We start from the raw sequence: 12608 nt of genomic DNA, 5'->3' as shown, positions 1-12608 counted from the left end.
CTCCCTTCCTCTCTATCTCAGCCGCTCTACTCTCTGATCTCTGCTCTCTCTCTCTCTCTCTCTCGTCTTCTCTCTCTCGCTCTCTCTCTCTCTACTCAGAGAGCCCTTTTTTCCGTTCGTGCAAATCTGTCATGCCTTCGTGTTGCGGTAGGCCGCGCGTTCAGCGTAGGCCATGTGTTCATGCGCGCAAGAGGCGCCGACCGCGTTGCGTCCCAGGCGTGTAATGCGGCTAGGCGTAGGGTTACATCGCGCGTGCGTGAGTATGTTGGGAGGGGCGCGTAGCCCGGCGAGCGAGCATTCGTCTTCCAGAAGTCAGACAATACACACGTTTTCGCTTACTGAAATCGGTTTTCTACAATATTCGAGATACGTAGTTACGTGATTCGATCGATTTTGAGTATTGTACGCGAGTCGGTGGTGGATCGAGATCTGCCTATTATACTTTTGTAATAGCTCAAGCATATCAGATTGAACGAATACGAAGCTCACGAACGACAACAACGGTCGTCACAGAGGGACATCCATGGTGAGACGTTCCTGCGAACCCTTCAGACACGAGGAAGGCAGCCATTTTGGGAACGTACAAGAAGACCTTTCGGGCATGAGACGAGAAGCCATTGAGAAAACTTGGATCCAGCTGGTTTGGGCTTAAGAAGTACATGCATATTTTCTTTGATGATATCTTCAGTTCAGAGGTAACCGATTTTCTCATTCATGAGTACGGACGTTAGACTTTCGTTTAACGTTACACGAGTAATCCGCAAGGGATCTTCAATTCTCTGGCGGTTACGAATTGCAGCTTGCTAAAATCAGAGAGCAAGTTGAGAGGAATTATTCATAATTCATTTGATAGTTGTGCACATCTAAAGTCGAGTCAAATAGTAATACTGAGCTCAGTCTAAAATTACTTTAATTATTTATTTCGTTGATTGTAACTATTTCATTAACAATTAAAGACAGTCACTATTTCATTTTGTGAGATTAATATTCCGTGATAAACACGAGACATGTAAATTCTTTACGTTATTTTTTTCTTATGCGTACGTGCTTCGCACTTAATAATCGTTTCACATTACATTGTCTGCGATAAGATATATTTACTTTTTGCTTGCGTTTTTGAGAATATCTCCCAATAGATATTGAATTATATTTTCACGTGATAACATTGCGGTGCGTATTTGCGTAGCATTCACGACTCGTTTATAACGTTTATAACAACGTTACTTGCGATAACATCTGTTACTAGTTTTTATACGTTTTGATGATATCTCTCGATATATTATTCTTTCTATTATCACCGTGATTATTCTGTAAATTTATTATTATCTAATATTGCGTTTGTTTTATGTCGAATTAATGTGTCAATCAAAGATTGAAGGCCTACTACAATTGTAATTCAGTAAACTTAGTTGAAAACTTATTGCTCTTGTCGTATTTATCTCTCGTGTCGTAATAATAGCTCATGTTGTAAGTAATATTTCTGTGCCGTGGTTTGTACACAAGTTCTGTAATACTCAGTCAATATTCGAATTATGAAGAATATTATCGACAAGGCCGATGACAATTATTCATGATTGAACTAAAGGATTGATGCATTATTTCCCCGATTGTTTGAATTATATCTGAACTAATATTCATGTTTCTAATTGATTAGTTGAAAACTTATTGCTCTTGTCGTATTTATCTCTCGTGTCGTAATAATAGCTCATGTTGTAAGTAATATTTCTGTGCCGTGGTTTGTACACAAGTTCTGTAATACTCAGTCAATATTCGAATTACGAAGAATATTATCGACAAGGCCGATGACAATTATTCATGAATGAACTAAAGGATTGATGCATTATTTCCCCGATTGTTTGAATTATATCTGAACTGATATTCATGTTTCTAATTGATTTATGTCTATGTTTTTAACGATCCTTTTTTTGATAAATAACAACTAGTTCTGAGCTTGACTACGTCAAGATTAATTATATGTGATCATACTATTTTTATTCCTATTATGAAGAATCAATTCATTTAATAACAAATTACATCAGTGAATCTAAAGTCTATTTGACAATAACTTGAAAGAAAGGACTATTCTATACTAATCATTTTCTTTTATTTGGTATTTATACAGCTTATTATCTTGTAACATACCGAATTATACTTCTTATATTTATTATCCGAAAATCAAACTGCGATTAACTCTTTTGAGAAACGAATTAAACCAAAGCACGCAATTTCTCTCTTCATACAAAGTCTAATTTTATTTGTTCCTTCCTCATCTAAATCTAGAGACCAAGCTCGTGCGCGGGCTTGTGCAAACAAATTTAATCTTTTTATGAATTGATAGAATGTCAACTTAGAGCACAAGTGAAGTTTTACAATTGACGTAATGTCAAATTGATGTTGACTTTGGGAGTTCAGGCTACATAGGTAAAAAATCGGTAACCCCTTCACCGATCCTCGACAAATTCAATACCAACCTACTTTTGATGATACGCTGTAAAAAAAAGCTCAATATCTATATCTCCAAATTTGCGGAAATTAGAGCAATCACGTAGATTTTTTTAAGACAAAAATCGGTATAACCTCTTCAACGATTTTCGTCAAATTCAATACCAATCTTCCTTTAATGATACTCTATATAAAAGTACATGTATAACTTCTATACTTTTTAAGCAGAAATCTATACTTCTATACTTTTTAAGTGATTGCTCCAGCGATCCTCGTCAAATTCAATACCAACCTTCCTTAAATGACTTTCTCTAATGATACTTTATATAAGATTACATACATAACTTATACACTTTTTAGGCAAAAATCAGTATAAACTTCTTCACCGATCTTTGTTAAAACTTTATCCATAAAAAAAATTTAGCTTGATATCTCAAAATTTGCGGAGATTAGAGCAATCACGTAGATTTTTTAAAACAAAAATTGGTAACCCCTTTATTTTATCTTCTAATTCTATTATATTTTTTAATCTCTTTTACCCCTATTTCACATATAGTTCATTAAGATTTGGTTGATTGGTTCTTGAGTTATGGATAAATGTGTACATACATACACACATACATACACACATACGGACATTTTTGTAAGACAATTTTCTTACAAAAAGGTTTAGAACATTTTAGAACGACGTTTTAGAACATTTAGAACACATTGGCATCGAAAACTAAAAGAACAATTTTTTCTTCGGTCTTTTCTACTCCTATTTCATATATCATTCTTTAAGATTTGGTTGATTAGACCTAGCTTTATACGCGATCAAAGGTCCATACACGAATAACACGAGGTTTACGAAGACAAAGCTTCCTCTATGAGAAAGCAAAACTTGGCGTTGTTAAATAAGTATTTCTGCAAATAATTCTACTTTGCACATATATCTATTCACATTATAAATTAAACTCGATCCTCATTTACAAACTTCATACATGACACTGAAACATTTGCAACGCCAAGTTTTTTTGGACAAAATATTTTGTTATTTTAATAACCATAATAATAAAAAGACTAAATATCGTAATAAACACAAGTTTTCATGCTCATTAACAAGTTATTTTGCATTAAATATTTTATTATTCTATTGAGTAGAGGAATTCAATTATTTATATGAGAAAGGATTAAATTTTATAATACATGTAAATTCATGCTCACTTGGTATGATGTTTGATATCATTACTTTTATAGCAAAAATAAATTAAAACAACACTGTTTCGCGCAATAGCTACGCACAATAGGACGCGAATACTTGGCGCCTTTTTTTTATTTTTTCAAAAAGGTGTTTTTGTGATATATCATGCATTTTGTAGTATCCAGCGTGTTACAAGAAATGTGTTGATTTTATGTAATGTAACATAAGACATATAACTATAATATAAACAACTATAACAATTTACAAATTGTTATTTATATGTTATTTAATATGAAATACATTTAATTAGATTGATAAGATTGTTTTGAGCTATATTAGGACGTGTTGGGGTTTATAGAAATAATTTTGGAATGAGCGATGTGGATTGAGAGAGTGGAGATGGATGATAATGTATTTGTGTGGATAAGGGTATGTTGGACTTATGTTGGGACGTTTCGGGATGTATTGAGGTGTTTTGGAGGAGCGGTGGGTAGTAACGTATTTGGATGAGTGAGGATTTGTTGGACTACATTGGGACGTTTCGGGATGTATTGAAGTGTTTTTGGGGTGGAGGTGGAGTTGGGCGAGTGGGAGTGGATGGTGTTTGAGTGGGGGTAAGGGTGTGTTGGGATATGTTGGGACGTTTCAAGATGTATTCAAGTGTTTTTGTGGTGGGGTGGGGAAGTGGTAATAGTTGATGATGTGCTTGGATGGATAAGAGTGTGTTAGATTACATGAGGACGTGTCGAGACATATTAAAATGTTTGGGGTGGGTGGGAGACGGTGGGAGGTGATCAGGTGAATGGCGTGGGTGGAGGTCAGTAAGGGTACGTGAAGGGTGCTTGGAAGTGTGAGGGCGTACGCGAGTATTGAAATGTCGATTATAACCGGACACCGGGATAATGACGTTGATGATGACATTTCTTAAATCTAAATTACTCGATTTTGACATAAATTAAAAAATCTTTCTTAATATTCAATGTAGAAAAAAATAATGACTGCACTTTTATCATGTAATATAGGACCTCAAGCAATCTAGCTTAGCAATCTAGATTAAGCTTATTAATTTATAAATTCCTGTAAAACAATCGTTTAAAATATGTAGATTATAAAATTGGATTTTTTGTTTAGGTGTCTTGTGTTATATTTGGCTTTTCCTTTAATTAGATGCGTTTTTTAATTAAGGAGGTTCTACAGGTACTCTCTAGTCAGTTGAGAGATGAAGAGAAAATCTTCAAATTCATCAATTCTAAGTATTCATAAAATATTTTCATAAATTTTGATGACGTTAGAGCTTATATCATACCCATATTAGTCGATGCGAGGAATATTTAAAAATATCGTGTAAGTGCTCCTTTGACTCCGGCTTATATACATGCGAGAAAATGTGGTAATGTGGTTATGTTTTGTTGTTTATTGATAGTTGTTGTTAATTGAGTCAAAACTTGTATTTCACATAATTTTAGAGCGAGTACTCCTCCGTAAGCGCTCGTAAAGGTTAGGTGTATTAAGTTAAGGTGCTGTCATACTGTGATGCTGTACTGGCTGTACTGTTCAATATCACAAAATTTTACACGATAACCCTTGTTTTTTTCAATATTTCTGAAAAGCTTAGATTAAGATATATAAAGAGCTCCGTTTTTTGAATCTCTGGTAGGCCGCCTTCATATAATTAACATCTCGTTTCCTGTCTCCAGGAACCCCTCTGCCATAAGAGCCTATGTTAAAAACTGTGATTTCAAAATTCATTTTTGCAAATTTTTACACGATAACCGATGCTAAAATTTTCAAGCACTTTTTCTCGCATCTCAATTTATACGTCCATGAAGTTTTTTTTTCCAATTTTTAGATACATCCATTATCTGTAGAACCTCCTTAAGATGTAATTTTTGTGTTACATTATTGATAGTAACATATTCTTTGATGCAGTTATACAAGAAACATGAAACTAGCGAATTCCGGGATCGACCAATACCGCCATTAGATTTAGCTGTTTGGAGCGGTTTTCGAATACATTGTTCATCGTCCAAATGGAACTTTAGTAACGCCGCTGAGATCTCAGAGCTGAGTGGAACAAAATATGATTGATGTCTACGCATTTTTGTTTGTCACTTTCTTCATGATATTGTTAAGTATATTTTTTGTAATAAAATTATTGATTAATTATTATTATAATTATAATTATGTATACAGGGCATCTAAATTACGCAAGAGAAAACAAGCGTAAGTTGTAGAAATATTAACAGACATTGCGTGCGGTTGTTGCATGTAATGTTAATGTAAAGAAGTGAAAAACGCAAATATAGAAAATGTTATATTAATTGCAGCGATATTGTCAAAAAGAATAAATGAAATTTTTAGCAAATTATCTGCTTTTATATGCTTAAACATTTTAACTATCGTATTACAACGATTGTTGCGAGTAGGGTAGACCGGGGCACGTTGTCACACGGTGCACGTTGTCACATCGGCTTTATTTAAAAAACTAATAATCAGAGGGCAGCACCCGTCATTCCCAAAACGTGTTAGTGTATGCCCATCTTTGGTGTGTTTACAGTGTTGAGATTGCTCCAGCCGTGTTGACGTAAAATCAACTTAAAAGTTTTTTGCGACCGTAAGTAAAATACCTCAAAAAAAAGAAAGTGGTAGTATTATACATCGAAAAAACCTAAGTAACAAGTGGTAGACGTAATCTTTATATCTCGAAAAATCTTGAAAAAATCTAAGCAGTAGTATCTTTATTTCCGAAAAATTATAACCCAAGTGATACACATCACAAAATTATGTTACCTTATCAAAAAGAAGAGTCGCGCTTCAAGTGATCTATTACAATTACAAAAAAGAAATGATATCTCTTTAAATTACAGCGCCAATTACAGAGAGAACATATATATTGCCTCAAAAAATAATTGTTGCACTACTTTGAAAAATCTTTACATTGTGTCAATTAGAAAAGAATGTATGATAACAATTTTATAAGATTAAAAAATTTTATTTAAATTTAACAAGGGAATACAAGATATTTAAATACAAAGTTTACATGTGTATTTTTTAGTGGTCACAAAGAATTACAGAGGTAACAGTACAAAATAAAAATATTTTATTAAAATACATAAATTTTTCTTGTAAAAAAACTTGGCGCTGCTAGACCTCGAAATTTTAAATAAATAAATAAATTTATCCTCTACTTAATGATAAGCCGCATTATCCGCCGTCCGCGTTGTCACGCACTCGCACATCCACGCTGATAATCATTTAATATTACTCCCATCGCATTATTTTCTGAATTATTTTTATTTATTGTTGTCCTTGTTTATTTAAAATTTCGAGGTCTAGCAGCGCCAAGTTTTTTTACAAGAAAAATTTATGTATTTTAATAAAATATTTTTATTTTGTACTGTTACCTCTGTAATTCTTTGTGACCACTAAAAAATACACATGTAAACTTTGTATTTAAATATCTTGTATTCCCTTGTTAAATTTAAATAAAATTTTTTAATCTTATAAAATTGTTATCATACATTCTTTTCTAATTGACACAATGTAAAGATTTTTCAAAGTAGTGCAACAATTATTTTTTGAGGCAATATATATGTTCTCTCTGTAATTGGCGCTGTAATTTAAAGAGATATCATTTCTTTTTTGTAATTGTAATAGATCACTTGAAGCGCGACTCTTCTTTTTGATAAGGTAACATAATTTTGTGATGTGTATCACTTGGGTTATAATTTTTCGGAAATAAAGATACTACTGCTTAGATTTTTTCAAGATTTTTCGAGATATAAAGATTACGTCTACCACTTGTTACTTAGGTTTTTTCGATGTATAATACTACCACTTTCTTTTTTTCGAGGTAACAACATATACACTACTATGCGTGTACTTGGCGCCTTTTTTTACCTTTTTTTTAAAAAAGGTAATTTTGTACGGATATCACGCCTTTTTGTAGTATTACGCATTTTATAAACAGTATGTACAGGGTAAAGCTATTTGGAGGTATAATACTACCACTTTGTTTTTTTCGAGGTAACAACATAACAGGGTAACAACATAATACATATACACTACTATGCGTGTACTTAGCGCCTTCTTTTACCTTTTTTTTAAAAAGGTAATTTTGTACGGATATCACGCCTTTTTGTAGTATTACGCATCTTAATCTTATAAACAATATATCTTATAATCTTATAAACAGTTTATACAAGGTATGAAGCTAAAAGTGTTACGGGCTATTATTTCTAAAGAAAACAACAATTTAATATTTTGCTTAGTTTTTTAAAAATAATAATCTGTAACCCTTTTAGTTGTACACCTTGTATATATTTAAAAACCTAGCTTCCGAAGCGCGGATTTAGCTCGCGGCTGGTCAGGGTTCGGAGTAGGCGCGGAGGAAGACACAAGACTCGGTTAAAATATAATAAAAACAAGATAAGGTATTTATTCAATTACGCGTGAATACATAGAGATGCTCGCGGGAGCGGCGAATATGTACAGAAGATCGCGGTCGTTGCTACGATAGCGTCGGATTACAGATATCGCGGAATCGCTGAATACGTGTAATCGGTCGCGGACGCGGTTTACAAGATACGTGTAATAGGTCGCGGACGCGGTTACAATACGGGTATCACAGAGCGTGCGGACGCCTGGTAAAGCGATGACGCACGGAGATCGCGGGGTTTCGCGGATCGGCGGGCGTGCGGGCTCGCTGAGGTATTTCGGCGCGGGTGACGCGGTATCGCAGGTTTGGATATCGCGATTGGGCGTGATATCGAGCGGCTAAGACCCTTAGCGGAGATAGAGAAGTACTCTCTATCTCCTGGCGCCTCGATTCGTGTAGGCGGGAGGCGGCACCGGGTGGCCAAGACCCTTGGCGAGTAAGAGAAGAACTCTCTTACCCTGGTTCACTCCGGTGTCACAGGTGTTCGTATGGGATCTCGAGTCAACCGCCTAGATACTTCACTCGGCAGAGGCAGAGAATACTCTCTACCTCCTGGTTGTTCGACTGTGGGATTTCGGGATCCGTGAGCAGCGGAATCGGTCGGATCGGTTTGCTGGCTCACGGTGGAATCTCTCTAAACCTAGCAACATTGCTCGGTTTATATACGCCCGCGGTGACGTGTCGGCGTGGCGGGGGTATACGCGACGGCAATCGCGCGCGCCGGGATGGAGCGGTGGAGCGTTCGGGAAGTACGGCGCCTCGACGCCGCGATTGCGTTCGGTGGCTTTCGGCCGTTTTCGGCACCGCTCGGCGCTTCGAGTCGGTTGCCGCGCTAAGTCCGTTTGCGGACTGATACGCGAGATTGACAATTTAAAAAGGGCACACCGTGCCTTGTCTCGCCCGGCGGGTGCTCGGCCGGGCGGCATCCGGCTGATGTTCGCCGGGAATGATGCGTTTTGGGGCGCATCGTTACATATTTTTCAATTTTAACATAAAACATAATCGCAATATAGCATGATTAATGTTAATAAGTCGTTAACTGTAAAATTTTTTATTTATTTTTATTCGCGTGTTTTACTGAATGCTGTTCGCAACTGTATATGTTCAGGTATCGATATTTTTGATAATTACAGATGGACACCTGCAACACGTGTCTGAAATTTACCTGATTTGTTTATTCTTTTATTCCCTTTAACTAATCGCAAATTAATTCTATTTGATAAAAGCAATTCTGTTAAATTTCTCATACATAACGCATCGTTTATAATTTTCTATTAATTATAAATATTAAATAGTACGATATATATATATTCGTACTCATATCCTTGAAAATTATTTCGGGAATTCGAGCGAATGTCACAACTAGATAAAATTATCTTTCATATTTTAACAGTTGAGTAGGAACATATTTGAGTTGGCGATAAATGATTCTCTGAAACCGCACGTGTGTGTAAATAATTCAGTACAAAATATATAATCTTTATTTCAAAATACATTTGCACACTACGTACCAAAAATATATAATATAAGAACGTAGTTTTTGCTATTCAATTGATTGAATTTTAGAAAAGAAAAAGATTTAAAAGTATATAACTATGTCAGTCAATAAAGAGACATAGACGCAAATTGAATCATATATATTTAATTGCCTGCTCATTAAATATAAAGTGCAAATACATAGAAATTGTATATTTTTCTATACTTAAATGCAATAGAAAGAAATAATTAAACAAGTATCCTTGCATAGGAATATTATGCATAATTTTTACAAAACATATTTGAGATTCGCGCAATTGAGATATATAATAAAATTAATAACGATTCTATAAATCTTAGGTATATGTTAATAATACGACATGATCTTTTTAATCATGAAACTTACAAACTAACAGAAAAAGATTCGTATCTTAAATGCCAATAATTTTTCTAATGTAACAATAATACTGAAAATATATGGATAGAAATATATATAATAAATAATAACATAATTAATGATATACAAAAGCTTTTGTCGCGCATATCAATTTTCAATAATGGATATTATAACAAATACGTTTTACGTTCATTCAAAAACAAATTATGTGTACACATAATAAAAATTGTATGAATTAAAATTATGTGTATACACATAATAAAAATGTGGAATTATTTTTGTCAGACATAATTTTAATTCATCCAATTTTTATTATGTCAAGACATAATTTTAATTCAGCGAATTTTTATTATGTCATGACATAATTTTAATTCTGCTGCTAGGGAATTTTTAAGTCGATTCTTATGAATCAAGATTGAATTCGATGTCTAGGTGTCCCAGGTTGCCGATGACGAGGTCCACATAGTGCGCTTCATAGTTTTCGGTATCCAGGTGTATTAATACCTTCAATTCGATGTCCACGTGTTCCAGGTTGCCGATGATGGGTTCCAGATAGTGCGCTCTATAGTTTTCGGTGTCCAGGTGTAATAATACGTTGAATTCGATGTCTAAGTGTCCCACGTTGCCGATGACGAGGTCCACATAGTGCGCTCCGTAGTTTTCGGTGTCTACGTGTATTAATACCTCGAATTCGATATCTACGTGTCCTACATTCAGATTTAAAGTTATTAATACACTTAGACACCAAAAACTACGAAGCGCACTATGTGGACCTCGTCATCGGCAACCTGGGACACGTAGACATCGAATTCGAGGTATTATTACATCTAAACACCGAAAACTACGGAGCGCGCTATCTGGACCTCGTTATCAGCAACCTGGGACACCTAAACATCAATTTCAAGATATTAATACACGTAGACACCGACACGGAGCGCACTATGTGGACCTCGTCATCGGCAACCTGGGACACGTAGACATCGAATTCAACGTATTATTACACCTGGACACCGAAAACTATGAAGCGCACTATCTGGATCTTGTCATCGGCAACCTGGGACATGTGGACATCGAATTCAAGGTATTAATACACGTAGACACCGAAAACTACGGAGCGCACTATGTGGACCTCGTCATCGGCAACCTGGGACACGTAGACATCGAATTCAACGTATTATTACACCTGGACACCGAAAATATGAAGCGCACTATCTGGACCTCGTCATCGGCAACCTGGGATACTTAGGCTGAGTTTCCACTGAGCGCGTCACGCGTCGCGTCGTCACAAGTTAACCAATCAAAACATCCCATTTCATTACATTCTTGTGACGGGATCGAAATGGGATGTTTTGATTGGATGACGCGACGCGTGACGCGCTCAGTGGAAACTCAGCCTTAGACATCGAATTCAAGCTTGATTCATAAGAATCGACTTAAAAATTCCCTAGCGGCACTTTCTGCCAAGCGTAGAGAACCTTCTTTTCCGGCAGCGGTGGTAATACGATGTAAGGATACGAAATCTCTCCAGATAAACATGAAGGAATTGACTCAATATATATTAGCTCCGGTAACTTAGCCGGTCAACTTCGACTTTTTTAATTTTTTTTTTTAATCGTTTGTTGGTCGTTTGTTGGTGATTGTTGGCCTAATTACAACGTTTGTTGGTTCTTAATTTTTTTTTAAATTTGAAAAAAAAAATTAGCATTAAGTTAGCCGGAAAAATTTTATTTTTAATTTCAAAAAAGCCTAATCGATGCGTAATCGTTTGCTGATGATTGTTGATTTAATTTTAGCGTTTGTTGGTTTATTATTAGTCTTAAAAACGAAAAAAAACGAAAAATTATCTCACATATTAAAGTAATCGAAGATTGGCAGATAATTTGTAAGAATAGTTCTTGCTAAGAAGTGGAATATATAGACCTGAGATACATATAGTACTTATTTATTGTAAAAGACATGAACATTAGGATCTATCTATATGAAATTGTATGAAATAATAAGGTTCTTAAAAAAAAATGACGTTTTGTTACTTCAAACAAATCTATAATTTTTACAGTAAAACACTTTCCACAAGTGAGAAACGGAAGCATACATTGGAGAAGTAGGTTTTTTTTCAAGAAAATTCTACTAGGAAACGTATATTCACGTATGAATACGAGAATTCTCTTCAATTTTATGTAAATTCAATCAGGTTGAAGCTTATATTCTTATAAAATAATATATATTCTTAATGATCACATAAATAATCTTTATTTATAAAAATACAACTTATTTAAATTTCAGTTCTTTAAACGCAAACATAATGCGCATATCATGAAACACTGTATCATGTTTTTAAGTGATCACATTTAGGTATGTATGATATACTTTATTCTATCATTTTTTTTAGCACATATGGTAAGTTTGACATTTATTTTATACGTACTTTGACAATTAGGCGTCTTGAATGAAGAGTTCATGGGAAGAAAATGATAAATTCATAATTAATCCATTTTAAGCACAATTTTATGTTTAAAAGTAGAACTTATAAACTTATACACCATGTTTCTTGATCTTTTCGCGATTTTCTGCCGATGTTAAGGTCCGTATTCATATGGCAGTTTTATAGATGTTAGCCTTAAATTGATAGAAATAAAGCTTAAGTCGTAGGCAAATAAACCATCTTCGATTAC

The 12608-nt window shown here is 34.7% G+C and overlaps 1 long non-coding RNA gene across 2 annotated transcripts; it reads left to right on the top strand.

Moving 5' to 3' along the window:
- The first annotated feature begins 277 nt into the window (after positions 1 to 277).
- LOC139824759 (uncharacterized) lies at positions 278 to 5991 on the top strand. Of its 2 annotated transcripts, none has more exons than XR_011735268.1 (3): positions 278 to 655; positions 5555 to 5752; positions 5819 to 5991. It is a non-coding gene; the product is annotated as an uncharacterized lncRNA (long non-coding RNA). The 2 variants fall into 2 exon arrangements; XR_011735267.1 differs by having other exon boundaries at positions 278 to 695.
- Positions 5992 to 12608: the final 6617 nt, after the last annotated feature.

This window comes from Temnothorax longispinosus, unplaced genomic scaffold (assembly GCF_030848805.1).
Source record: "Temnothorax longispinosus isolate EJ_2023e unplaced genomic scaffold, Tlon_JGU_v1 HiC_scaffold_55, whole genome shotgun sequence".
In the NCBI taxonomy this organism is placed as follows: Eukaryota; Metazoa; Arthropoda; class Insecta; order Hymenoptera; family Formicidae; genus Temnothorax; species Temnothorax longispinosus.
The sequence above is the reverse complement of the archived record's forward strand: the minus strand, read 5'-3'. Positions and strand labels throughout refer to the sequence as shown.